Raw genomic sequence first — 27,995 nt, forward strand, 5'->3', positions numbered from 1 at the left:
CCACCAAAGTGCAGACAGCAGCCACAGCTGCAGCAGGACTGCTGTCTTCTGGAGGCCAGAAGTTTTGTTGGTTGTGCTTGTTAGAGTTGCTTTTTTTTTTTTTTTAATAGCAGATACGGGCTTCATCACCTTTAGCACAGCCTGTTCCACATTTCTTTATGCTGGGTTTCCAAGGATGTTCTTCAGTGCATGGTAACTGAAGTCATTGCTTTCAGCATCCATTACAGGTGACCAAAAAGAAACAGAACTTGCTTGGAGTTAGGACTTTGAGAAAGCTCTCCCCACTGCTCTCCTTCCCCCGGCTTCATTTATCTAGCTGCAATAAAATGGTCTCTCTATCAGGTTTACACCCTCCAAACCCTTTCTCTACTTAGCAGTTTTTTTGAGTTAAAGAAGGCACCACGACTGAAGGATAGCTGACAAACAAAAAGACAAAATAGTGAACAAATTTAACTCATTAAACCCTAAAAAATATATCCACTGTGTTTGTTTCTGTGTGTATACAGTCCAAGAAAAGACTGTAGTTCCCTCCCATGTTTGGTCCAGAAATTCTTTACAAAGTTTGTTTATGTCTTGTGATCAGAACTAGTGGTCTCAACCCTTAGGCTATTTGTTGAATGGATCAATTTGTCATAGAACTCAGTCTTCTGTGTAAACAACATTTCTTGTGAATTTTTCTATTCACTTTAAAGGTGTATTTGTGTGTAGCAGCTTTAAAGTGTTTTCTCAGCACTTGTGGTTAATAGAATTTGATCACAGCAATCTGTAAAAATCAAATCAAACACAGAAGAGAGTGTCAACACAGCGATGTTTTAAAATGTGCATGTATACTCAGCAAGGTTTGGGGAGGGAATTACTTTCTGGATAGTGGGGAGAAGGTGAAAGAGGATGTTCACCTGCTTTTCCAATATCTCTTCAGCTCCAGAGTATTTTGTAGCCAAACACATGAGTCATAAAACACGTGGCCAGGATGAACCTCAGAAGACCCTCACCTCCAGTTCTTCATTTCAAAGACTAAACTACAGCAGACAGGTGTTCATCAATCCCATTCTTGAGATATTCCAAGAAGTTTTGCAACCTACAATCCATTTAGTCCTCATATTCCTTTAGACCCTCTCACTTCCTTAGTTAGAAAGTATTTCCTGATGTCTAAAACCAAATTTCTTCAGTTAAACAACTGCAATTAAATTGCTTCAAGTTGCATATATTACATATTATCCTACCCCCAGTGGACTTAGAGGACAGCTTTTACTCTTTATCATTGGTAACACATCTGGAAGTGCTTCCCCTGTTTTCTGCTCTGTAGACTAACTAACCCCAAATCTTCTCCAAATGCCATCATGTTTCTTAGTCTTCTGGTCAGTTTTTCTTCTCTCCCATGAACTGTCTTTACCGTGTCTGTCTCCATCGTAATTGTGGTACCCAAGTTGGACATAGTGCTTTAGCTGAAGATTTGCCCAAAAAAGCTGTTATAACTTATTTAGAAGTAATGACATATTGAATCTTTATGACATTCTTAGTATAAATAGGATTTATTTACATCATTAGTAGAAAGCTACTGCAGCATTGCAAAACCAGTTGAAACCAAATATTCTAAGTAAATTTCACATTATATCTTCCATGTGAGGTAGTTGCAATGCATTAAAAACTGTCATGATCATGTATACCGAAGCTTGTACTATTAATAGTGTGGCAGCTGAGAAAGAGTATTTCACTAATTTTTCTCCAAGACCTTGCTTCAAATTACCCACCAAGAGTACAGTCTTCGGCTGTCTGAAGTCCAATTTACATGGATTTAATTCTAATTAAAGAAGAGAACCCAAGTTACTTCATTCCTTGTCTCGAACTTTGTGCCAGTATGTATATTTGCAGGTTTCCAGCTATGGTTTGTATCTGGCTGTATGTTAATGATGCTACAGAAACAGGTGTATTGAGCACTGATACAAGTTGCAGCAATGGCAAAATGTATTTTCATGCCTTTGGAACAAAAGGTTTCAATATTTTACTTTTAAAACAAGTCTTTCTCATTGCAGAATAAGTTCCCTTCCCTTCCCTTCCCTTCCCTTCCCTTCCCTTCCCTTCCCTTCCCTTCCCTTCCCTTCCCTTCCCTTCCCTTCCCTTCCCTTCCCTTCCCTTCCCTTCCCTTCCCTTCCCTTCCCTTCCCTTCCCTTCCCTTCCCTTCCCTTCCCTTCCCTTCCCTTCCCTTCATTTCCTTTCCCCGGGACCATCTTAGAACTATCTTAAACTGACAGTCAAACCCACCAAAGCCAGTATCCTCTTGAACTATAATGTCCACAGCCTCAGTTTGCCATTTGGCTTTCTAGCTTAAAATGTTACCTACCTAACTGTCGATTTAAGCTAAGATGTGAGCTTTTGGGAGTGTGCATAGTGCTGGCAGCAATTCTTGTTTTCCAGACTCTGCCCTCAGGTAGTATCCTTCATCAGAAAGGTGACCCAGACAGCTAAGGAGGTACACTGCAGCAAAATTTTTCGAGGGTTATCTGTCAAAGTCCATTAGAAACATGCTTTAATATCTCACTGAACCACATTTAAAATCATAACTGAGCATGAACTTCTAGAACATCGTTTCCTCTGCAGACTTCTGCTATTTCTTACTTAGGCAAGACAAAAAAAAAAAAAAAAGGAGTTTTCATACAGTACTTGTATTTTTCTGCCCCCAGCCCAAGGCTGGAACATAAAATGAAAGGCCAACAGCAAGGAACAACTGTTCTTGAATGTCTGAAGATTCATGTTGAACATACGGCTTTCATCTGGTTTTGTTTTCCAGATTTTTATTCTGCATAACAAAACAAAAAAGCAAAAAAAAACAGTGCATATATGCACATGTATAAGTAATTGTATAAAATCATCTATAATTACAATGTTAGTGTTGCTTGGAAATCAGCAGCCTGAAATGATTGTCTTCTTTCATTCACTCTGTTTTTCTTCCAAAATGTTAAATGTTTATCAAAACAAGGGTAAGAATAACTTGATTTTATGCATTACTGCTTCTCCACTAATACTGATGTTGACGTCTCTCAACATTTATCACCTTCTTACCACATCTTTCCTTTTAATATTTCACATCATAAGACTTCATACAAAGGCACAAGGACAAATAAATATTTTTAATTTAGTGCTCTCCTGAGTAAGTTTTATGATAGCATTTTTGAGTGACCTTTTCTGTTAAATAAAAATCATTTCAGGACCACATCTTATTTATTACATCCATAAATTCAGATACCAAAAGCTTTTTTTTTTTTTCATAAATTTTGCCACAGTCAGAAATATACTTATTTAGATATGTAGTGGTATACTGGAGTACACAGTATTACAGTACACAGTACTACATGTGGGATAAACAGGAGCCAGCAGTATGCCCTGGCAGCAAGGAAGACTAACAGCATCCTGGGCTGTACTTTACAGAGTTTAACAAAAGGTATCACTGAAAATTATTATTTGCTCAGCACTTGTTAGACCATACCAGGAATAGTGTTTCCAATTTTTGGTCTCCCCATAACAAGAAGGATGTTAATACAGTGGAACGAGTTCATTGGAGGGCCCCCAGTCCAGCCCCAGTCAGGGTCTGGAGCACTCCCTCCCTGAGAGGAGAAAGGGATCAGGGCTTGATGGCTTGGAATGACTTCCAGAGCACCTAGCAGTGGCTTCCTTGTACCTATGGGGAGGTTATAATAATGACAAAGGGGTTGTGCATGGTGGGAGTATGAGAGACAATGGACAGAAATTAAAACAAGATAGATTGAGATGTGATATAAGGAAAACCTTTTTCTAAATGAGCACAGGCAGGCAAAGGAATGGGCTGTCCAGGGAAGCTGTGCAGTCTCCATCTCTGGAGGTTTTCAAGATTCACCTGGATAAAGTCCTGAGCAACCTGGTCTCATCTCACAGATGATCTTGCTTTGAGCTGCTTTGGCTGGACTAGAGAACTCCCAGGGCCTTTCCAACCTCATATTATTAAGACATTCCCATTCTGAGCCTTGTATGCATCATCTTTGTGGTAAGCTAAAAGGTATGTCTTGAACTTGTGTTTCAAGTGATTGAAACATGTACAAGTGTGCCATACCGATAACTTCCAGAATACTGAACATTTATCAGCACTTTCAGAAATGGTAGAATGCAACTCAGGCCATTTGTGGATAGGTTGTTCTCCATCAACAAGATGTCCTCTATTCCTCTTGTTGTACCAGTATTTGCTCATTCCCATCTCACCTGTCCCCCTCTCTGCTGTGCTGGCTCAGTTGTTTATTCTGCCAAGTAGGAAGCCACAGCAAAGAACACATCCAGTCGAAAAGCAATAGGCCAAAGTGGGATTAAAGGATCTTTAGGAGTGGGTTATTATCCTGAAAAAGATAGTAAGAAACATTTAGGCTCTGGTGTTTCTAGATCTTGCGTAGGATGTGTGTAAAAATAGCTGTTACTTATGAAAAGTTTAAAGTAGGAAGGATGGTACTCAGACAATATGTCATTAGTGACATGGATTGACATGCAATGAGAGAACAAAAAGACTAGCCCAATGGAGTTAATGTAAAATTGTCAGGCTAACAGCTGAAACCATCACTTTCAAATATGACTCATAGACCAAACAATTTTATTTCCAATAGGGTTAGTAGATAAAACTGACTCACCCTCAAAAGGGTTTGCTTTACAGGAGGAGCTATGTATTATCTTGAGATGAATTTGGGAATACATTCTCAAATTCAATGCATTTATAAATAATGTTGAAAATACAGTGAGCAGTGAAGTATAAAGTTTGCTGATGCTAAGACGTTTTTCAGTGTTATTGGGAGAAAAGAGATTAGGGGAGTGTCCACATTAGCCTTTTAGTTTTTATCAGGAATGTGCTTTTGAAGCAAATTTTATGATCCTCAATTACTGCACTGTACTTGCGTTGTCAGAAAGTCTTTGAGTGCACAATCTAGATTGCAGCTTAGGAGAAACTTAGCTGGAAGGTGCATTCTGACTACTAATTAGTTTTCCATCCATGTGTCCAGGCTAGTTACAAGTATCCTCCCATACATAAACCCCAAAATGTATGTACTGTGGATTCTCAGCATCATCTGGTTCAGCCTAAAATTGTCTCATTCCAAAATGTGTTCCTACTGAGCTGTACCGCTTACTAATGCACACACATTGTAGAAAGAATTGCAGAGGAATATTATAAGATTAGACAACAAAACAGAGTTGAAATTCAGTTTAGATAAATACAGAACAATACACTCGAGGAAGGTGGGGAGTCACCCCAGTGTTATGTGTAAAATGATGGTCTCTCAGCAAGATCTTGGGGATATGCTAGATCCGTGAAAAATTAGCTGAGTGGTTCTTGTAACTCAAAATGGATAATCAAAGGCAAGTAACTACCTTTCTGTACAGGGAATGACAGAGCAGTCTAGGAAAACAGGTAAAACAAATCAAATCCACAACATCCTGACATGGCTGACTCAGAAAGGAAGGACAGGTGTTGACTCTTCACTGACTTTTCCAGTAGAACTGTCAGACAACAAATGGAACTAAGTAGGAGCCAGGTTCAAAACAAAAGGTGGTGATTCTTTAACCATTAGAAGGGCACTGGTGGAAATCATGTGGGTACAAAATATTTTTTCTTCTCTTGGTATTTTCTTGTGCCCACTGCTAGGACCAGACTGCTAAACTAGTTGGACCCACAAGCTGAAATAAAAAAGGTAAAGAGGCAGGTGAAACTGAAAGAAAGTGTGGGCCTAAAAAACCCTGCAAATCACTGTGTTTTAACCTTCATTTGTAAAATTGTCTGTTCCACAGTCAAAATCTCTTTCTGTCATCTCAGCAAGGTCAGTAACAAAGTACAACTGGAGTAAGAATCTCAATGACTCATTTCATTATTGTCATCTTGAACATAGTGTGGTTTACTTAATGCTTTTTATAACTATGCATTCTTGGTTGATTGCTGTAAGTCACCAAGAGGAAAGGTAATTTTTAAGGCAATGAACCTTTTTGAGCGATGTTTTGCAACCTGTATTCCAAGTCCAAGAAAGCCTACTGTTAGTAGATGCTTAAATCACTATATAGGAATGTTCTCACCTTCACTGGAATGCTTTTAGGATACCTCAGTCTGAAAATGACTCACTCAGACGTTTAAAGGGAGATCTGTTTCTCTTCAGTTTGGGTCCTTGAATACTGTTAAGGAATAGCCAGCTTCAAGAGTAGCTTTCAGTCTATCAGACTTAACTCAGAGCTGGTGGTGATCAGAAAACAAGAAAAATCTGTGTAACGTAAAGAGAGACAGAATGACATTTAAAGACACTTCCCCCTACCAAAGCAGAGTGCCTTCCTGAGCACTGTTCCCCTTAAGATGGTGGGATTTGATTTGGTGGGAGGGGGAAATGTCAGGCAGGCACTGATAATAAATAAATAAATTATATATATATATATATGTATACAATTGGAAGATGTCATTTGCAGGAAGTAAAGAATTGAGCTCTTCAGGTGCCTTTCAGTTTGTGCTGGCTGAGAGCACCAATTGTCTGCTTGTTTATGTACTGCATTGCTCTTTCCACTTCTTTCTGCAGTTTTGAATATATGCTTTCCTGGCCTTGGAATTAACGTACAATCTGAGGCATGGCAGTTCTTAAAAGTGGAGCATCTCTCACTACTTCTGCAGCATACATAATTCTCCTTGTTCAAACCATCCTGATAGGAGACAACCGAACATAATAGAGTTACCCCAGGGAGGAATTTGGCCCATTAAGTCTAGCAAGACCTTATGGTCCATCAAACACGGCCTTATAAACCCAAAAGATAAAAATCCACCTGTATTTTATCTTTGCTTTTTAAGTCTCATATTATAGGTAGCTGTCATTTTACAGCTGCCTATTCAGTTGATTTACGCTACTTATATTGATGACTTTAGCACTTTGCTCCTTTTGTGTGAAGGAACTGGACTGAGATGCTTATTGTCTACTCACTGCTTTAACAACTTCAATACCATAAACTATGTGCAAGGGCTTTGCAGAGAGTCTGGCATTTCATTTGCTTCCAGCTCAGTGCCCCGCCTTGTGGTGCATTTTCTCAGCAGCTTGAACAGCCGTGGCTCACGTTACAGGGACAGAGTCAGAAGGATTCAAAGGGGTCCTGAGTGGAGTACTCAGGACTCCGGTAGCTTGTGAATAAGAGCCTTAGCAGAGTGAACTCCACTGCAGTGGAGAGTGTTGACAATGAGACATACGTGATTCTGTATTGGGTTTAAGTGGCAAGGTTTTGGAAGCAGGGGAACTGTAGGAGTGTCCTCCTTGAGCAGAGCCCAGCAGCTGCCCCATGTCAGATCAGAGCCAGCTCCAGCCGGCTCCAAAAGGGGCCAGCCGCTGACCAGAGCTGAGCCAGTGAGCGATGCTGGCTGGGCCTCTGGGAGAACAGATTGAAGAAAAGGAAGAAATGGTGCAAAACAGCAGCTGGGAGAGGCGGGTGAGAAAAGTGAAAGAAACAGCCCTGCAGATGCCGTGGTCAGTGAAGAAGGAGAGGGAGGATGTGCTTCAGGTGCTACAGCAGAAGTTCCCCTGCAGCCCACGGGTCCCACACGGAGCAGATCTCCACGCTGCAGCCCGTGGAGGAGCCCCCGGTGGAGCAGGTGGATGTGGCCTGGAGGAGGCTGCGGCCCATGGAGAGCCCCTGCAGGAGCAGGCCCCGGGCCGCAGCTGCAGTCCGTGGATGGAGCTTTGCTAGCCATCATTGTGAGACCACCACAGATTCTAGACAGACAACTTTATAATTGGAAAGAGATGCTAATTTGTACCCGTTGAAATGGAAGTTAAAGTGAGCTGAGAATGTTCTCAGTCTTCATCAACTTTTAAGCAATATTTTTGAAAACCCCCTAGCAGCATTTTTCCTGAAATGATTATGAATTCTGTGGACATATTGCTGCTTATAGCCAATCTTCTTAATTAAATCCTTCTCAAGTGCTTGTGGCATACCAAAATCCAGAAAAAATGTTGTGTTATAAAACGCAGGACTGCTTGCACGCATGCATGTGTACATCAGAATGGAAATTCAGAAGCCCCAGTAAAAAGAGTACTTGTATCGGCATGTGTAATGTTCAGAGAAGTATAACAATGGCAACTGCCTTATACTGGCTCATTCAACAGCAAGTGACTATCCAACCGCCACTGTAGAAAATTAGCTGCTGCACCTTGTCATTTTACTCAGTCTTGCAATGACAGACCTCAGTGAGAACCTGTGCTTATGTGAAAGCTAAAGGCTAAACTATGCAAAGATAATTTATAACAGGAGGTGACCTGGGGTCTGACTAATCATCTCCTTTCCTTCTCACATCTGCTCTGTAAATTCTAATAGTCAATAAATCAGTTAACTGCTAGATATGACTGGAAACTATACTATGTCCCCACACCAAGGGCATTAGGGTAGCCTACTTTCTCAGTTCTCACAGAAATCTGAAGAGAAATAGTTCCCTAATAAAAGTTGCAAGGGGCCCTGAGATCAGGTTGGTCCTGGCCAGGCTGTCCTGCAGGGCACCTGTGGGTGCCTCCCCACTGCCCCAGCAGGACTGGGTTGCTCTCATCCACACAGGCTGGGAGCCAGTCCCAAGAACACGCTCTAAGCAGGATACTCTTGAAGCTCTTAAAATAGTAGTGTGTGTTCTCATATTAGTATAATTTACTTAAGGCAGTTTGCTCCAGCACACCCAAACTTAGATAGTGTAGTAGCACAAAGAGTTCACCCACATATAAAGCTCTCCCTCTGTAGTGGGGCATAAAAATGCAAAGATTGTCTGAGTGCATGGCCTAAGAACAAAGCTCATGTAGCTCTTTTTTTTTTTTTTTTTTTCTGGAAGTTGGTGCATAAGGAAAAACTTCTCAGTATGTAAAAGTGGTCTTTTAGTTAAGGTTGGTAACAACTCCAAATTGGTATCTGGCTATGTAGTTGTATGAATTTATGGCAAGAATGTGCGGTTCCATTATGAGAAATGAATATTGATGTCTGTAGTATATAGAGACAAATTGAGCTCTAATGATTTCCTAATAAAGTAATTTGTTCATAGATCACAAGAGGATACAAGCAAGAAATTTTTAATGGTAAGGCCAAGGTAATTATTTTTCAGCATCTAATTACACCTATACAACTGATTTGGGCTACATTTGCTGAACTAAATGATGATATAGACTGTCCCACTGAGGTTCACATTCACCATTAAAAGCCAGTTCCCGGCCTTTGACAAGAGGGTAGAGCAGCTCCTGAGAGGTAGTTTAATATAATTAGGAGGATATTATGTTTACTATCTGCACACTGCACTTGCTTTAGATTAAATTTGACAACTGGAGAAGTAGAGGGATATTTTTCCCAAAATTAGTCTTGTCATCTCAGATCAAACTTTGCCTGCAGTTTATTCTCTTCCCATCTATAACATGGAGCTAATGAGAAGGAAGAAGCCCATACAGGAATCACAATAACAGCGTACCCTTGGTGTTACTAGAGATCCATAGAGTATTGTGTGTAAAGTTTGTGGAAACACACACGGAAGGGCCAGCCTGGTGTATTTAAACACACAGGTTGGTATTTTCAGTACACACCTCATGCTTCACAGAAGTCTTTAAGAGTTTAATATTTTGGTCTGTGTATCTGTTGACAGGCTATTGAACAACAAACTTTTCCTGTAAGTTTGTTTCTGCTAATGAATCCAATTTGTGTTTCATAGTACGAACAAGCCACTTAAGCACAGCTTTTTAAGACTTGTCGGTTGCTTTTGCTGTCTGAATAGTCCACACAGTCCCATGGAGCTCTTTTTGTTCTGAGAAGGAGTTCATACATCTTCAAATGAGGGGAGCAAACACCATTGTGTACATGAGGGTAAGTGCACTTTGAGAAATACTGAGTTTATCCACTTTCTGCTCTTCATCCTGGAACATCAGATGAACAAATTTAACTATGCTGTTCTTTATTGCAATGCCTTGAGGGAAAAGGGCAGTGAAGGAGCCAGCAGATCTGACGCAGAGTGAGACAGAACAGAACTTTTCTTTGGAGTGGAACTTTTCAAGGCAAGGTGAACAGCAGGAGATGGGAAATTCAAGATAGTTTAATGACACCCAGCAAAGAGGTTTTCAGCAAAAAAAAAAAATCATGTAGTTTTTTCACATCATCTTGAACACTTGAAAGTTTCTGAAGCCAAGGCAGCAAGATTCCCATGGGCCATGTAAGAGCACTGACAAAGGAGATAAAAAGAGCGTGGTCTGATGGGAATTATTTAAATGAAAAGACTTATTCAGTAAAACATCCACTTGTTATGTTCTCTCCATCTACTCTTTAGGGATCTATTTCCCACAAGGTGTTCTGGTCCTTTTCCCTAAGCACATCTCCTCTGCGTAGGAACAGATCCAGACTCCTGCCTGTAAAAGGGAGCACTCAGAGTGGTCCTTTGGGAATGAAGTCCTGCTGGTGAAGGTCTGCAAATCTTCTCTACCCTGCCTCTTTTCCTCTGAGGAATCACATTACAGCTGGTGGCAAGGAGAAGAACATTGTAGAACTCAGCCAGCCCCTTTGGTAGGTGGACAGTCCTGCCTCGGTTTGGCAGTAGGCTCTTTCACCTTCTGCAGGCTCCGCTGGAAGATGGTCCACCATCAAACCCAGAGGCAGGTATAGAGTAGGTCTTCCTACCAGCAGCCTGTACAGAGCAGGTCTTTGTCCCAGTGCCAGTGCCTCTTCTCACACCCACTGGTTCATCTCTTCATCCTAGTCTGCAAAATAAATTTCCAGGTAGCTCCTGTGCTGCTGCTTCCTCATGAAGAATTCAGCTCCATCCCCAAATCAGCCTCACTTCCCACGATAATCTCCATGAGGATTATCTGAAGAGATAGAGTCAGCACACATTAGGAATATGATTTCTAATTTAACAAGATTTTAAAACATTTATTTCCATTACTCAGTTCAGCATTATAAGCATGGTCTATCAGCAATGAAGGACAATATGAGCTAGATATTAAAAGGAAAGGCTTTTCACTCTCTATACAACTGGTACTGCAGGGTGACATTGTCACCCTGTGACACATTTTATCCTGTAATGCTGTTAAGAACAGTATCAAAATACATTATTTGCTTTTCCAGTAGCAGTCACATAAATTAAAGATGCCCAGAAGCAGCTTACATTCATATCTAGCAGCTTTGAAAAATGATCTAATTTTGATTGCAGGTAGTATAACAATCTCTTTTGTGATAGAATTCTTTATTTGGTATTTTTTCTTCATTCTCCAGCCTCAACTTTTGTCAGGTACAAACACTAATAACCAGTTTCTGTTTACCACGTTGATTCTATCCAGAAAGAACAGAACATGGACAATTAATAGAACAGCTTAGTTCTCCTGTATTTTCAATGCAATTTTGGATCTGTTCACTTAAGGAGGATATGGAATTGACTACCCTTACGGTTAACATTTCTTTCCATCCAGGAGAACGTCTTTCTATTTTCAGTGACGTGCCTCACACTCCTTATTTGCAAAGTGTTAGTCATGTGACAAGTCTGCTGTGGGATTTTAAGTGAGATGACCGTCTTAGCAAATGAGCTAAAAGAAAAAAAAATGTTTCTTTTCGTCAGGTTAGTTAGACCGTCTAGTCAAATCTTTATTTTAATTGTTTTTGCATGTTGTTTTTCTTGTGAGTAGCAGGAAGAAACTTGCCCACATCTCCAAATCCTCTGGTTAAAAATGGGTAGGTCTGTGACATCTTACTGATATGAAATCTGCATAAATATACGAGGCATCTCAACATTAAAATAAAGAAACAGACCCTAAATCTACAAGGAGTAATATATTTCAGTCATCATTAAAACGTTGTGTCAAAGATTGGTATATATCTCCTTGAGGGAAGATCTGGATGATTTAGTTGCGCATCTGTTATCAGACTTCTTAAAATTCTGATTTATTTTCTTCATAAAATAAAAATCTCCTATTTTAATTTTAATTTTGGAAATGCCTTTATGGGCTCAGTACACGACATCTCCCACTACAAATCATGTTTAGTCTTTCATTCAGGACACATCCAAGCAATTGCTCCTGCTTTGTCCTGCTCTCAGAATTGATAGTGCCTGGGATGGATCTTTTGTTTTATCAGATGGATTTAGTAGCAGACTGGAAGATGACTGTTCTATGTGCCGACACCTTCCAAGGTGTTGAAATTTGTCTTTATTTTGTGTCAGTCACCCTTAGAACAGGGTAATCTGTGCTGTGGGTAACTTAAATACACGGCTGCAAGCAAAACATGAGCCTGTAGCCAGCCAATTAGTCCAACAGGCAAAAGCTCTGGACCACATCTCCTTTCAATCCCCGTCTTCCCATAACCTCACAGAGGCAGTGTTGGGCCAGCAGCCACTGTTTTCCCACCACAGCTGCAGGCTGGCAGGACTGACACCCATTGTGGGCAGAAATCTGCTATTCACCTTCTCTTAAGCCCTTTTCCCTGGCACCGATGAACCCTGGGAATAAGCATGCATTGGTGGCTCCCAGATGTGTCTTTAAAGCAGACAAACCAAAAGACTCAGACGCTGCTCAGAGAACAACTGATGTAAATCAATGTGCACTGATTTATAGCAGCTGGGGATTTGGCTCAGGAAGGCAAGCAGTCGTTGATGGTATTGTGAAGGTGAAACTGCAGACAGAGTGAGGCCCACCACATTTATTATGTACGATTCTGGGATGCGAGCACTGGTTTCCTCAGAGGGAAGCATCCTGGTCAGCCAGGTGCAAGTGCTGTCTGGAATTCATCAGCATCTGAGAGCTTACAGCCCCGTACTTCAGTGCTGTAAATCAAAGGCATGCACACTAATGTTGAAGAACATTGTGTGTGTCAATTCATTAGTCAATGGAGTGGGAAAGATCAGCGTATCAGTCATGAAGATATATGAAGTCTGCCTCTTAATGATGTTAGCTCGTAGGCAGATTGTGATGGAACCTTTGTGGCCTGATGACTGTGTTTAATATGTGTAATCCATACCTCAATAAATCTGTGGCTGGCAAGAGAGCACAGCCGCTTTGTTCAGTTTATGGAAAGAAGCACACTAAGCACTGTGGGCAGCATTAACATTTAACAATGTTAGGCTTGAATATAGAGACTCTCTTTACTGGAACCAAATTAAAAAATAATAATTACCCAATGAAAACAGTCAGTAAGGGTTTATCTGCTTTCCAGGGCAGGGTAGACACCCATCAGATCCCATTATTGTTGCAGTCACGTCAGTGTCTGTAGGACTTGGATATTCCACAGACCGTGTGCAGGATTAATCAGGCTGGAGTTTGTCCCTGCTCAAGGTGGAGCAGCTCAAAGTGCAGGCAGGGACTGACTTGCATCAAAAATGTCATACTGACACATTGCTGAACAGAAAACAAACAAACAAAGAAAAAATATAACATAATACAGATTTAAAACACTGTTCATTCCAGAAATGTATACTAGGAAAAAAAAAATCATCAAAAGAAAAAGACCTTGCAGAAAATCTACTTATTTTTAAATAACTATTCTTCAATATTTTAAGGACCCTAGCAAGTGCCAGATCCTCAAATGAAGTAAATGGACTCTGCCAAAGTAAATGAGACAGCACCAGCGTGTACCAACAGAGGACCTGGCCCTGTTCAGTGCTCTACTTTCTTTCTGCTGTGGTTTGTCACTGTAATAATGTGAGAAGCTCTGATTTACCTTTGCTTCATTCTGTTCCCACATGAAAACGTAGGAATCTCATTCCAGTTTTTAGAGGGCATGTGTGTTCAGGAACAGCTCTCTGATAAAGCAGCAGTAGCAGGTGGCAGCAGCTCACCCACCCACGCAAGCTATCTTCAGCGACTGGAGAGCCAAACAAATTGCACCACTGCTAGGACAACAACAGCACACACAGGAGTTAAACTGAATGCAAGAATGAATTGCAAGTGTTCTTTTAATCTCTGTATCATAAACAGCCAGCCCTGGTTCTGCTTTGCAAACAAACAGCAGTGAAATAGCTGGAATAGTTGGGCCTGAGCGTGAACAGCTCATTAAGATTGACAGAGGAGACCATACCCTTCAGAGAGTATGTTGTGAATTTCTGGTAGTCTCAGAAAAGTGCATGGCATTTGGTTCAAATTTATGAGAATTTTTCACATCCTTACAGATGTTAGCTTTTTTCGTAAACAAAGATGAAAGCAATCAGGCCACCAGAAAAGCTAATCTGGTGCACTACTGAGTACTGGCTGAATCTTGCTCCTGGACACACATTGAACCTGAAAGATTTTTATTTTTTTTTGGTTGAACTGCAGAAAGTGTTAAAATATTTCTGTGAATATGAGGTAAGCTGACTGAACTTCAGAGCATATGAAAACTCCAGATAAAGGTATGGGGACTTAGCTGACAGCACTGAAACAAGCTTATCAGCTTCTGAAGGTGTTAGCAGTAATTTTAAATACTGCCATTTGAGTGACATGGAACATAGAGCTGTACTTTAAAATCTGGATAAGAAATATGCTTATAGAGCAGTGCCTTTTTTTTTAATTCATTTTGTGTGTCCTGTATGATATTCAAATACTATATTTTTTCATATATATGTTTATATATATTCATGACAAAAAAAAATGAAACCCAAAACTTCTCAAATGTTTAACAGCATGCATAGAAAGCTAAGTCCTACCCAGAAAAAAAAAAAAAAAAAAAAAAAACCCTGCTGTTTATCAATATTTTTGCCTGGTAGCTGCAGTTTATGATGCTTATCCTTCATTTCCTGTTCTAAATTGCAGGACAGATTATGTGCATCCAGCATTTGACACATTTTACCTTACAAGTATCTACCTTTATTCAGGTGACATTATTCCTTTAAACCATACTTGTATCAGTGTGAGGAATTAAGTTTGCAGCTAAATTTATGTCTGCTTTGTGTCAAAGCAGTCTCGTTGATCATGCAATCAGGGAGAAGTGCTGTTACAGGAAAGGGTGACCACCTCCGATTTTATGTGCATTCTTCAAGGTGGGTTAGTTAGAAGACAACTGATCAGTGATGGAGGACTTCATTCAGCTGACATTCATTTCGGTTTGGATAGGGAAGTTTCATGCTGGCAAAACACTGAGGTATATACAAAGAAGAATTTCATACTTACCATTATGAGAAGAGAGAAAGGCAGAAAGCTTAGACAAAAATCTTTCTTCCTCTGCAACAGAGAAGGTGCTTAGTTTCTGTGAAGAAGTGAAGACAGTGATTTACTTAGGCTTATTTATCATTTTCCAGATCTATATGTCACCAGTACTGTTTGAAACAGAAAAATTGTTTTAGATATTTCTCTGCAAAATCCCTGTCATTTTACACCATAAGAACAGAGCTATTTTGAGTCAGAGCAAAAGCTGATCTATCCCAGTATCCTGTTTTGACAGAGGACAATATTGGATACTTGGGAAAAAAGTTTTAGAACATACAGTAGTGCTTATCATCTTAATCACCAGTGATCTGCAGCTCAGAGACTTTCTCAACTACTATTTTCTGCTTGTTTTTAACACTTGCTGGACAAGTTTCTTACAACTTGACTTTACCTAATGCTAGACATGGTAGAGCTGCATTTGGCATCCTGACCACACCATGGCAATGATTTCCATAGTTTGATGCATTTTGTCTCCTCTGAACCTGACATGGGGTTGTTTTGTTTGTGTCTTTTATGCTCCCATACTCATCTTTTCCAGAGTACCACAGAGAAATGTATATATGAAGCTTTTTGGCAAGGACAGTGAACTAACTCAAGGAAAATCTCAGGGATGCAGAAGGTTTTAGCATAGGAGAGCTGAATCAAGGGCTCTCATGGTGCAAGGTATTCCCCCAGAATAAGTCTTGGAGTTGGAGACCAAGAAGCCTGCACAGAAAAAAAAAGAAGAGCCAAAACCACATGAATTCTGTGTCTGCACCAAACATTCAAGTGTAGTGATTGCTTGGGATGCGTGTGGGGGGGTTTACCAGGGCTGTGACAAATGGGGATGGCATTTGGAAGACTGCCAAAGGAAATGCAAGTACAGGATAATATATACATACTTAAGATGTACTCACAGTTCAGGTTTTGGGCAAACCTAGTTTTTGCTGCAGGTGCATGGTTGGTGATCAGAAAGTTAATGCAGCAAAGCACCTCTTATTATCTTTGGCTCTCTTTTTCTAACTGGCTGTCATTCAGAGAATAGGAAGCTCAACACTGTGTGGAGAATTGTCCTCTCCACCTGTCAGTGATTAATTTCACATATTCAGCCATCAGGGACTCTGTAGGAGATTCTGGTTATTTTTCTTTCCTGTCTCAAACCAGAATTTTCTGTCTGTACTTTGTATTCACTTCTAAATGACTTTTCATAGTTTGGGTAAAAAAAAGCCTTATTATTTTTCTACTGTTTAATAATGCTTTGGAGTTAAAGTTATTTGCATTCATTGCATTTGAACCAAACAATTTATAGTTTTAATTTTTTAAATGTATTATTAATCATATCAACACAAATAATATTTGAGCAAGGTACAGAGTCTTTTTTCCCTCCCCTAAATGAAAAATGATGCATAGGTTTTTTTCACCTCTCCCCAGTGATGTGAACATGGATTTCTTATTCTTTTGACTGGCTAAGCAAGACCAGATCTAAGGATCAAATTGATGATGTTCCTCTTTTTGTCCACAGTACAAGGTGGGCAACACTTAATAACCACTCCTTCTCTGGCAATTCTTTGATGTTGCAGGCATTGAGAGGCACATCTCTGTTGACCTTGGTACAACTTGGGAAATCCTCCAGGATCCTTAGGAAATCCCAGTTCTGAGAAACCAGCCACATTGTGTTGCAGGTAAACAAATCTTTATGCTGTTTCCAACCCCTAAAGTTCCCTGTGTTGATCAGAGGCTTTAGCTTAATTTGTTTCCTAAGAGACTGTGGCTCTAACAGGATTTGTAAAAGAGCAAGGTAGTGGGGAATAAGGGAAATTGCTAAGAAGACAAAGGTGGCTGAGATCCAAAACAGAATTGGATCTGAACAGAAGAATGTTATTGGTGAGAAAGTAGCTAGAGAGGAAGAGCAAGAGGTAATTCACCTGCTAGCTGAGAGCTGAGCAAGGGAAGGGGAGAATAGGAATTCAGATGGGGAAACTGGTGGGAAAGCTAGCATCCAAAAGGTGCATGAGGAAGGAGAAATGGAGGTGATAAGGTATTAGGAACCCAGTGGGGATTTGTTGGTGGAGTAGCAAGGACTTGAATGAATGGGGCATGGGGGAGGAGTGAGGAGGGAACATAGGGCAGAAGGGGGTGGAGAAGAGTGTTAGAAAGGAAAGTCTGTCTTTGAAGGAATAGGGAAGGCAAGCAAGGACACAAACATTGAGAAAATGCTGGTAGAGGACATGTAAATTCAGAGACATTGGCATTTTACCCAGAACCACTGTTGATAGGGAGGAGGATAATACCCAAAGCTTTGGCAGCATAAAAGCTAAGTGCCCACAAATTGTTTAGGATCGGTGCCCTAATAGAAAGACCTTAAGACAACGTCTGATACAGACATTGCTCTAGAGAACAGGGTAACTGATATCTTAAAGATCTATTTATAATGTGTGGAAAATGCAGCATTTTATCATGGGGGACTTCCATCTGAGTGTCTTGTACTGCTAGTCTCATGCTGCCAATAATAAAAGGTCCTTGGAATTTTTAAATGTTAGAGATGACAGTTTCTTAAATCAAAAATTGCTGTATCCAGCTCAGGGGACTTTTATATTAGACTACATCTTGAAATACAAAGAGGGATTGATTGGTAGACCAAGTTTGTTGGTAACATCTGAGCAAAGAGATCTGTAACTTAACATTCATTATGGGCAAACAGAATAAAGCTCATACTGGTAATAAACACATTTGAATTTTTAGCTTTAAAAAATAAAACTCACAAAATGTTCATTAAAACATAAGTATTATCTGGGAACATTCAAGAATGTTCTACCACATATAGGAAAAACAGTCCTGAAAATAAGGGAGTATGCTGCCTAGAGGGGAAAACAATCAACCGAAAAAAAAAAAAAACCTCTGTCAAATTTATTTTTTCTAGTTATGCAGTGTCATGTATACGTCAGAAATGGAGTATTACAGAAAAGTGGAAAGAAAAGTCAAATGGCAAAATTTTAGCAACAGAATGAAGACAAAATTCCTGTACACAATTCTTCATGATCTTTGTGACAATGGCATGACCTCATTACTAGAAGAATTTGTTAGAATTAGAACAAAAAAGACTAAAAATAATTATATTTCTCTGCATTTGGGGAAACATCCAGGTGATGCAGTCACATACGAGCACAAAATATTTTCAATTCTAACAGCAACTAAGGTTAAATGGCAGATAGAAGTAATTAATTGGCAGGACTAGGTATCTTGCATCTGAGAGTGTAGAAAGAGATGGGTATCCAAGAAGTTTTCTGACCCTGCAGAGCTGAATTGCTACTATTTTTCTACGTGAAAAGCTCTGGAAATATTGTATGGTGTAAGTTTTTAAATGCTGTATGAAACAATTCATCCATTTAATTTTGTACCTTGTTACTTCTATTGAAAGTTAACTGTATAACACAGTATTATTCTGGTTCTCATCTGTTCCCTGCTTCCATTAAGAATCTCTGAAACGCAGTTGAGAGAAAGAAATATCAGGAACTATTTGAAGATGTCTGTCAATGTTGTAGGAGCGTCTATGCTAACGAAATGCCACAGCAAGAAACCTGGTTTTACCCATGAGACTGGTAAATAAATATTTGTTTGATGTTGAGCAATTCTGGCTGGTGAGCAATTTTGATCATCTCATGGCCAGCTGGGAAGGGAACCTACTGACAGGAATCTCCCATGGGTTCCAGTGGCCATTTTCTGGCCAATTCTGAAAACAGGCCATGTGCAGATCAAGGGAGAGCCTGGATTTCTGAGAACACATGCACAAAGTCTTTCAAAAGTATCCAGGTGAAAAAGAAATTGAATGAGGGACTAATGTCAAGGTCTTTGTGGATTTCTGCAATCCAGAGAAAATGTATTTGTATTAGAAAACCTATACAGAAACGTAAATTTATTTATTTATTTATTTATTCTATACACAGGAATAGGGCTTTTAGCAAGTTTGTCTTTCTAATACTGGAAAGTCTGGGGATCCTGGTAGTTAAATTGCAGTACAAGCAACATGGATACACTGAGTGGGGAAGTTTTATTATTTGGCACTGTGCAACCTATGCTAGAAAACTGTGTCTGTGCCCAGACAGTTGTGGTTTGGGAGAGAGTTCTGGGGATTATTAAAGCACTAGAAAGCATGACTCATAGTTCAGGGTTCTCAGGTGATTTATTTTAAGGAAAGACTAATGTGGGAATTGTCCTTGGAGGACAGAAGGCTCTTTGCTCTTCAGCAAAAAGCATAGGAAGGTCTAGTAGTTGGAAGCAAGAAGTAAAAAATCTCTCTAAATTATAATGAATCAATTTACCTATGTTTGCTTGTGGATTCTATATTAATAGAAAGATTAAAAATTAAGCCCAGATCTTCTTCTAAAAAATATGCTCTGAAATACAGGCATATTTCATTGTCCCATGCTTTTGAAGTACCAGAGCTCGCAGTAGGTGCACATACTGGTTCCTTTTGTCTTGCAATTGGTGCAAAGTTTTACACATGGGAGTGCTGTGACTGAAGAAGCAGCAGAGGGAGATATCACCCCTCTTTTCCAGTGAATTTTATTTAGCCAAATGGCCAGAAGAAGGGAAAAGGATGGGGTTTGCAGGCTAAGGAAAAAGAAACACAATTTGAAGAATGCAGAAGAGGGTAGGAGACAAGCATAAAGAGAAGAGACATTAACTTTTTGAGCTTGTATGGTTGATAGGAGTGTGAAGTGCTTGACTGGATATTGAAAAGGGAATCTTGATAAATCCAATGTTTGTTATTGAACCCCAAAATGTGATTAGGAGAGGTGATATTCTGTTAGCTCTCTCAGGCAGAGGGCTGGAAGCTGAAAGTTGGGGGGAAGGAGTCTGACAGTTTCTATGCTTGCAGGCCAGGGTTGGTATTTAAACAGGTGTAAGTTGAAATGACTGACCCTGTGAAGGTAACAGATGTACACTGTGCCCTGAGAGCTCAAGCAGAGCCAGAAGAGCTCTACACTTGTCTGGACCACCAGTCCCTAGAGAAGAGGGATTTGGGGCATAGAAGCAACGTGATTCTCTCTGCAACAGAGTAGAGGTTCTGAAAAAGATGTCAGAGACAATGGCAAAGAGAAAGATGGATATACAGTTATAAAATGTTGCTATTTTTAGGGCAAGTAACGCAAACCCTTGTCTAAGGCTGATGGGAAATGGCTAGATCACTGAGAGGAGCTGAGAACAAGTGAAAGTGAGGCAATATGACAAAGAGCAGGGGAAATCAGCTCACTGAGGGAATGAGGGTTATGGATGTATTTCTCCTAGGTGGAGATTAATGAGGACTTTGGGTTAGAGTTTGAAACTATTGCAACAAGTGACTAAGAAACAGCAGAGGTAAGAGTTTGAGAGGGAGGAAGGGAGGAAGATTTGTGTCTCAGGCAGGCAGGCTGCTAGCACATTTTTACAAATGACACCTGCTCTGAGCAAGAATGTTCCAGGGGGTTATATTTCAGCCCAATCTATTCTTCTTAAAAAATACATAATTTATTCCTATAAAGGGGACACACTGATCTGATTTAATTAGGCTAATTAGAGGTCTGTGTCAAATACAGGAGTGAAGCATGTGGAGGTGGGTAGAAGGCGTAGGCATGAAAAGATCAGGGAAAAGTCCTTGTAAGCAGCATTAGTTTTCAGTCAGAAGCAAATGACAGGAATCTGGGCAATAAAGAATCTGAAAACCTGGGTGCTACAGAAATCTTGCACAGCTGGGTGCTAAGGTGCTCGGTATTAAGCCTGAGGTAGACTGAACCATGGAAAAACAATGGTTTTGCTTGAATATAAGACTTCAGACATACATGGGAGGGGATGGATTTCCAGAGATGTGTATTTCTTTCTAGTATTTCAAGGTCTTTTGGAAATGGCCTTTGGCAATATTTTTAGAGCTGAGGACAGTGAAGTAAGGAAGTGGAAAAGATGATAATACAGAAACAGGAAGGGGGAGCTGAAAAGAAAAGGGATTCAGGGGTGCTGGTCATGTGAGAGGATGGAGTCGTAAAACAAAGTGAAATTAAATAAAAGAAGTATAATATTGTAGACAGAGTCACTGAAAGCCATAAGGAGATGGCTTTTATTCCAGGAAATTAGTGGATTATCTGTGGTCTCTGAAGGATCAGAACAGTGCTGGGGAATAAGAAGCCCAAAAGGAGAGCTAGCAGGACAGCAGGGCAGGGTTTCTTATTCTCAGCGGTTCCAGGCAGGGGATCTGTCCTTCGTTTGAGAGGGAGAGCGAGATGCTGGAACAAGCTGAGTGTCTCAAGTACATGACAGGAGTGATTTAAGTCAAGTTTCTATCACCACTGAAAATAACAATTGAACTAAATCCAAGATACTGACCTCTGCAAAGGTATTTACTGCATCCTGATGAAGACTGATAATGTAGCCATAAATATAGCAAGTATCTGGAAATTCACAGTTGAGAAATACCAAGAGCCCTTGAGGCTTTTCCTCCCTCACAGTGGGTAACGTATTTCAATGAAATGTGAGAACAAAACGATGATAGCCCAAAAAGATTTATCCTCTTACTTGGGCACTGTGTTGCATACTGAGCTTGGATTCACTTCAGCCAACATTTCTGTGATATAGTGTTTCTTTGTAAAAAGAACTTTACCAAGGAGATTCAAATAGAAAATTATGCAATCAATATATCTGACTTTAAAAAGCAATGAAATAGTTAACTTGCTCTTAAAAATGTTAATATGTAGCTGTCGTGAAGAATAAAGGGACAGAAAACTCTTTATTATTTGCATTAAATCATTCCTAAACTAAAACAGTAGAGGCTGACAGCCAATGTGATCACTTTACTCTCTTGAAAAGAGCAACTTTTTGCCATGTTTAACAAACAGGGAAGTTCAGCTACGTGAAGTCCTGAGAGGGACTGAAAAAGGAGGGTGGGTTTAAAGCACAAGGCTTTACACCCAAGCAGAATACTGTTTGTGCCCATACTGTTTGTGCCCATGGAGCTGGAACAGAAGACAAATGTAAAATGCTGCCAGCCTCTCCCTTTTGTTTCTTGGAAGATTTGAATAAGCAGCCACAGAAATGGGCTCCAGATCCTATTGCACTGCAACCCTTCTGTACTCGCCTTCCAAGAGCATTTAAGCACCTGGACTTTCCCTGAGAGAATGGTCATCCTAAACAAATTTTTAGTGCCGTCCTCACTCTCCCCCCAAAATCTCAGCCGAACTATATTTTGAATTATATTCTTGTGCTGAAAGGTGTTAATAGCCATAGTCGAGTGGGCTTTGGTCTGTAGAAAATTGACAGATTTGAAGCAGACAGGTGTGCTAATCACACAGACTGGTGCACCACAAAGACGGGTGTGCTAATAACCCAGACTGTGAGGAAGGATGAATTAAGGTTTGTAGTTTGATAACTGAAAATAATAGAAGCCTGTGTCTAGTAGTTTGCGTGGCACAGAAGCTAAATCATCTAAGCTGTTTGTAAGTGCGAAGCCTAAAAGATTTATTGGGCAGACTATGCAGAAGGTGATGGGAAGGACAAAAGAGGCTGTAACATCTTTCAGAGAACCGGCATAGCCCTAAGGTGCGGAAAGAAATCCTGAATAAATGGCTTGACAGGCTTGGAAATTTAACACACGCTCTTTTCCTCTAAGCAGCAGAACTTAGTGTAGATTACTCGACATAACCTGAATTGCTACTATTGCTACTGTTGCTATCCAGTGCACAGTTGAAGCTGTCCAACACCAAACTAGCAACTGTTTATTCACCTACTTAGATTAGTTACTACATGAATTACACATTTGGGGCATGTTTCTCTGCTGAAGAATGAATGAAAAAATTTTGATGAAAAATTGTTATTAAGAAATCTTATTAAAAGAGTAAGGTAATGTATCCATTTCATGGATAATGTCAAAATATATCAAATAAAATAATGGTTAGTTGTTTCATAATTTGTCTTATTAAACTTCTGAGTAAGTAGATGAAGTTTATATGCAACATAAACTTTATGCAATATGCATCACTGGTGAATCAGCGCTTCAGTTGAGACTTAAAATATTGAAATATTTAGGACAAAAATAATTACATGCTTACTGTAGTTAATATAAATACAATGCTGACAGTATTCTTCTGATTGTGCTGCTACTGAAAGGACATCTGAAAGTTGTTGAAACAAATTTAAGGCAATGTGGGGAGATGGGATTAGGAAAGATATTCATACTTTGAAACTTCCTTGCCATTGGGGTTTCAATGGAAATTTTCTCTCCGCCAATTTAAGCTAATATCTCTTTCTTGTGTAAGACAGAAGGACATCAGTGTTGCTGAGTGTGTGTGGCACAGTGCCGTGAGGACCAGATAAGCTCTTCAAGACAAGTAAACAAATGACTTTCTGAAGTATGCACACATGAGCATTATCATCCTTAAAAGCTGCATTAGATTTTCAAATGTATCATTTTGCTTGGCAGTCTGAAAAAGTCGTTAGAGAGAATCTCTACATTAGGAAGAGGGAACAAAGAGCTTGGCAAAATTTTGAATATCAGTGTATTTCCTTTGATTAGAAAGCTGGGCTAGTTCTGGGAGAAAAACAAAGCTTAGTTTGCCTTCTAAATGGAACACATTTGAATATACAAAATTGATAGAATTTGAAAAAAAAAAGATTGTATATAATAATCCCTTATATAAATTTGTAATATATTTTAACAATTTTGCTTGTTTGATTTATTTGTAAATCAATTCTGATTTTGATATGGAAACTTTATTCACAATGAAAGCATAAAGAAAGAGTGAACAATTCAGAAATACAGGATTTATTACAGATTTCATCCTTGGATAGTTTTATCTCAAACAGCATCATTTGTTTTCTACTCATTTTCATTTCATGCCTAGCCAGAATGAGACAGATTGGTCTCTGCCTTTATGCTTTTACTGACAGCCCCAAGCCTGCAGCACAGATAGGCTGCTGGTCCCTGGGTAACAAGTTTTTAGATTGGGGCCAGACGTGCTGGGTCTTTAGAGCACAGAATGAAACACAGTTCCTTAGTCAGCATTTTGAATCGTGGAGAGGGAGGTGGGGATGGAGGGAAAAGGGGACTTGGGTGTATCTTTATTTTTGGAAGGAAGCAATTCTTGAGGTTTTTAATCACTGCCATTTGGCTTAACATGGCTGATTCTTCATGAGGTTGTTTTTGTGCTCCTTAAAGTAAAGGAGTGGAGGATACTTTAAAAGATGAAGTGAAACTTATGTTGTTTTCCTGCCCCAGATAAGATGCCCAAAATTGTCTGGAATGAGCAGGAAACCTCCACTGGATGTCTTGTGTGAGGATGGAGACGAGCCTCAGGGCTTCCTGCCTGGGTAGATGTAACTTGTGAAGATGGATGCTGGATGTGTCTTGAATTGAAGCTGGACGTGATTAGCCCCGTATAGGCATAAATAGCACCTTAGTGCTAACCTTAGCATTTGTAATTGCTCTTCAGACTTTCTGAAGCCATTAAATGAGACCATCCTTAGCACAGTATATATAGAACATATAGTGCAGGTATATGCAGCACATATACTGCAGGTCAGACTGCATCTCACCCATTTGTGTACCATTTTGAATGTTTTAAAAAACTGAGGGCAAATCTCCAGCTACCTGGTCTCTCTCTCTCTCTCTCTCTCACCCACACACACCCCAAACCAAACAACAAAAACAACAACAAAAACAACAACAACAGCAACAAAACAACAGGCAGGGAAAGGTCTTGCCTGTTCTTAGACAGACTTTCATCCATGTCAGGCCACTTCTAGTTCTCCTTGACTTTTGGGCTGAGGGACAGCTGCTGTGCTGCCTGATGCCAGTCTGCATTTCACCCTGCACAGCAGTAGGTCCTGAGAAGAGGATGCCTCAGTTCCTTCCAAAGGCTGTCATCAAAACTGAAAGGTACTTTCTAGTGCACCATCGAGCATCGCTTGTTTCCCTTACTCATGCCAGGACTCCTCACTGCTCTTACCAGCCACAGACTTGCTGAAGAGAATGGAAAAAGCCTGTGTAGAAGTTGAACTTGTATAATGACACTGGAGCATGTTATATAAACCTCGGTACAAAGAACTTGTTAAAATGTACCCAAAGGGTAGAAAAATATTCCAGATCATTTATTCAGACCTTGTTTCATGATCACGATCGTTTTTTTGTAAAACCTCTGGCAATATTTGAATTTGATTATACTAGAGCTAAAATTTCACTCCTGTTTATGGCTCTTCCTTGCTTCATGCATTGCAAAGCTCTCCTTTGTGTTTTCCATAGTACGCATAAGCAGGGATGACGTGATCACTGTGCTGGACAGCTATTCTCCTGCAGCGAAGGGACAAGACCATGCACAGCAGCCTTTTGCCTACTGGTGTGATAACAGAGATGATTAATCCTTTCTCCCTGGGTAAGATTTTCTTTCTGTAGCCATGTGGCTGCCTGACAATGCACAAAAGCAAAGCAAATTGCACTTGTGAACATACTTGCTCCTGCAGCTTCCCAAGCACACACATGTTTCAGGCACCCACCCTGCGCTGTGCGTGCTTTGCAAACACCTTCATACCTGAGCTGAGCAGGATTTGCCGGGCTCCTGAAGGCACTGAAGAGAGCCTGCTGCGTTTGGGTACCGCACCGAACAAGCGGAGAGGAGCGACTTTTTCAGCAGGCTGCGTTAGGAGGACGCCAGTGACACCTAGCGTTTGAAACGAGGCACACAAAAACGCCAACGAGCCCGGCGGGTTCCCTCGCAGAGCTGCGGGCGGCAGGTAGCGAGGCTGGTGCTGAGGGGTCACCTCCCGGCCCTGGGGACGTGGGGACAAGGAGCAGGGGGCAGCAGGTCCGGACAGCCTCTCTGCTTCCCTGGCCCACCCCAAAACGTCTCCCAGCCTATCTGCTCGAACAGAGAAAGTGTTTGGGAATCAATCGCCCCAGAGAGCGAACGAGAAGCGTTGCAGGGGTGATCGCAGGGTGATGGCAGCCTTGTGTTCCTCTCCGTTTGCATCCTCCGTTCTTGTCTGAGCTTTGCTAGCTAACAAAGCAGCAGAATATTTTGACTTTGTACTGTTGTGCATGCACCAAAATGCAATCTGGTAACTGATACCATCTCCGTGTACACGTTTCTAAACTAATTGCAGTGGGAAGGGTATGAGAGGTGATGCACTGTAGCTTAATTTTAACAAGGAAGAAAAGACAGTCTCTGAAAACAGGATACAATAAATTCTGAAATAAAATTCTGGCTCATCAAGGAGCTCAAAACTGGTGACACACTGCCCAGATTCAAGGGAAAGGGGAAGAATATTCCAAGGGCATTCAATATCACATAGCAACAACAGTTGTAAGCTGATGAATTCAGTGTTCCTACAAGTAACCCTGGCAGTCAAGCAGCTCTTGCAGATTTTTTTTTAATGTTTGGTTTGTTAAAATTCCTGTTTCTAAAAATAAGGATAAAATGGGTTGTGAGATCATAAACTGTATAAAAACGGATGTATGCTTAATGTTGTGCAACAGTTAAAGAAGTTAGCATATGAATAACTAATCACCACTGCAAGTATCTCAAGACATGATTAATATAAAAATACTGTAATGTTGCTGGTAGAAATAGAATATCTGCTTGAACTATACACAGATGTTTGACATTTCTATCCCTTTAGATATTTACCAAATTCAATTAAAAAAAAAAAAAAGAAAAGAAAAAAAAAGGTAGTAGTAAAATTAGACTGAGTGAAAAAATTACTGTAAAAGTAGCAAAATGGACAAGCTCACAGGCTGGTTCATTACGAAGGATCCAGACCAAAGTTTAAGGCTGTTGTGGCTCCCGCAGACTTGAACGCATCCATATATGATTAGATTACTTCAAGGCTTCAGAGATGCAAAGCGTTTCTGAATCAGAGGCAAGCTGTAGATCTGGTGTCTTACATTAGATGAACCTAATATGTTTAGCGCTTTGAAAGTCATATAAAGTCACTAGAGACTTCCTGAATTACCTTTTGGAATAAATTCAGCATCTGTGTTGTTTGATAAAAGAGTGACATAGATGTCTGGAGCTTCTGAAGGTGGGGATCGTCAGTGGAGGTCATTTGAAGAACATCACAGGACACAACATGAAATGACTATGATGATCCTAGGAGGTACACCGGGACCTGAGAAAAACCTTGTTTGAGGGACATAGCATCTGTTCCTGAAGTAAAGCAATGTTGTTGTATCAGTGTAATATTTTAGTTTAGATTGCTGCTGGAAAACTGCTCATCATGAGTTAAGGCAAGTTTAATGGAAGTGTGTACTTGAAATTGAAAGGGCATAAGTAAAGTATATTCCAGAATACTACTCATTCAGATGGAGAGGAAAACAAGCCACTGCAAGAATTAAGATATAGTATGGATACAGAATTAAGCCAACATTGTCTATGCTGACTGGGTGGCTATTATGGACATTGAATTTCAGTAATAGCATAAGCAAAACCAAAATGCATCCATAAATGTTGGTCATAAAACCAAGTGATATTTCAAAAAGTGTTATTTTTTGAATGACTGTATTTCCAGAGATATCCTCTCAATTCTGTTAGGTACTCCCAGGTGAAAATTAGAATAGGTAGAAATTTTCACTGGTTCTGTTCTGTGCTTAATAGCCATAATGGATCCTTATTCAGTATGCTCTTCTTTGGGATCAACTGGAACAGAAAGGATAAAGATGCTGACAGGTCTATAGTTATTATATTTTTGTAGAGTTCCCTCATTTTGATTACTGCTGTTACTCTGATAATTTTCTGAATATCTAATTTTCAGATATCTGAAACAAAATTGCAGTTCTCTGCAGTTCAAGCCAGTCACTGTAAGGCACCACCAACTTGGCATCACTCTCAAAAGCTTTAGTTAAAGTGATGATGACAC

General features: G+C 40.1%; 2 long non-coding RNA genes across 2 annotated transcripts in view; one reads left to right on the top strand and one right to left on the bottom strand.

Annotated features, from left to right (window-relative positions):
• The window catches only part of LOC310894767, an 80,898-nt gene that overhangs the window by 36,695 nt on the left and 16,208 nt on the right, over nucleotides 1–27,995 (top strand). The window contains exons 2-3 of the long non-coding RNA XR_014580149.1: nucleotides 16,703–16,804; nucleotides 25,387–25,516. This is a non-coding gene — a long non-coding RNA (uncharacterized lncRNA). The remainder of the gene's footprint in view (nucleotides 1–16,702; nucleotides 16,805–25,386; nucleotides 25,517–27,995) is intronic.
• Nucleotides 9,009–27,831, bottom strand: LOC310894768. The gene is made up of 4 exons (XR_014580150.1): nucleotides 25,673–27,831; nucleotides 15,108–15,183; nucleotides 13,141–13,361; nucleotides 9,009–10,844 (listed from the first exon to the last, which is right to left on the bottom strand). It is a non-coding gene; the product is annotated as an uncharacterized lncRNA (long non-coding RNA).

The sequence above is a fragment of the Anser anser genome, assembly GCF_964211835.1.
Source record: "Anser anser genome assembly, chromosome: 2".
NCBI classification, from domain to species: Eukaryota; Metazoa; Chordata; class Aves; order Anseriformes; family Anatidae; genus Anser; species Anser anser.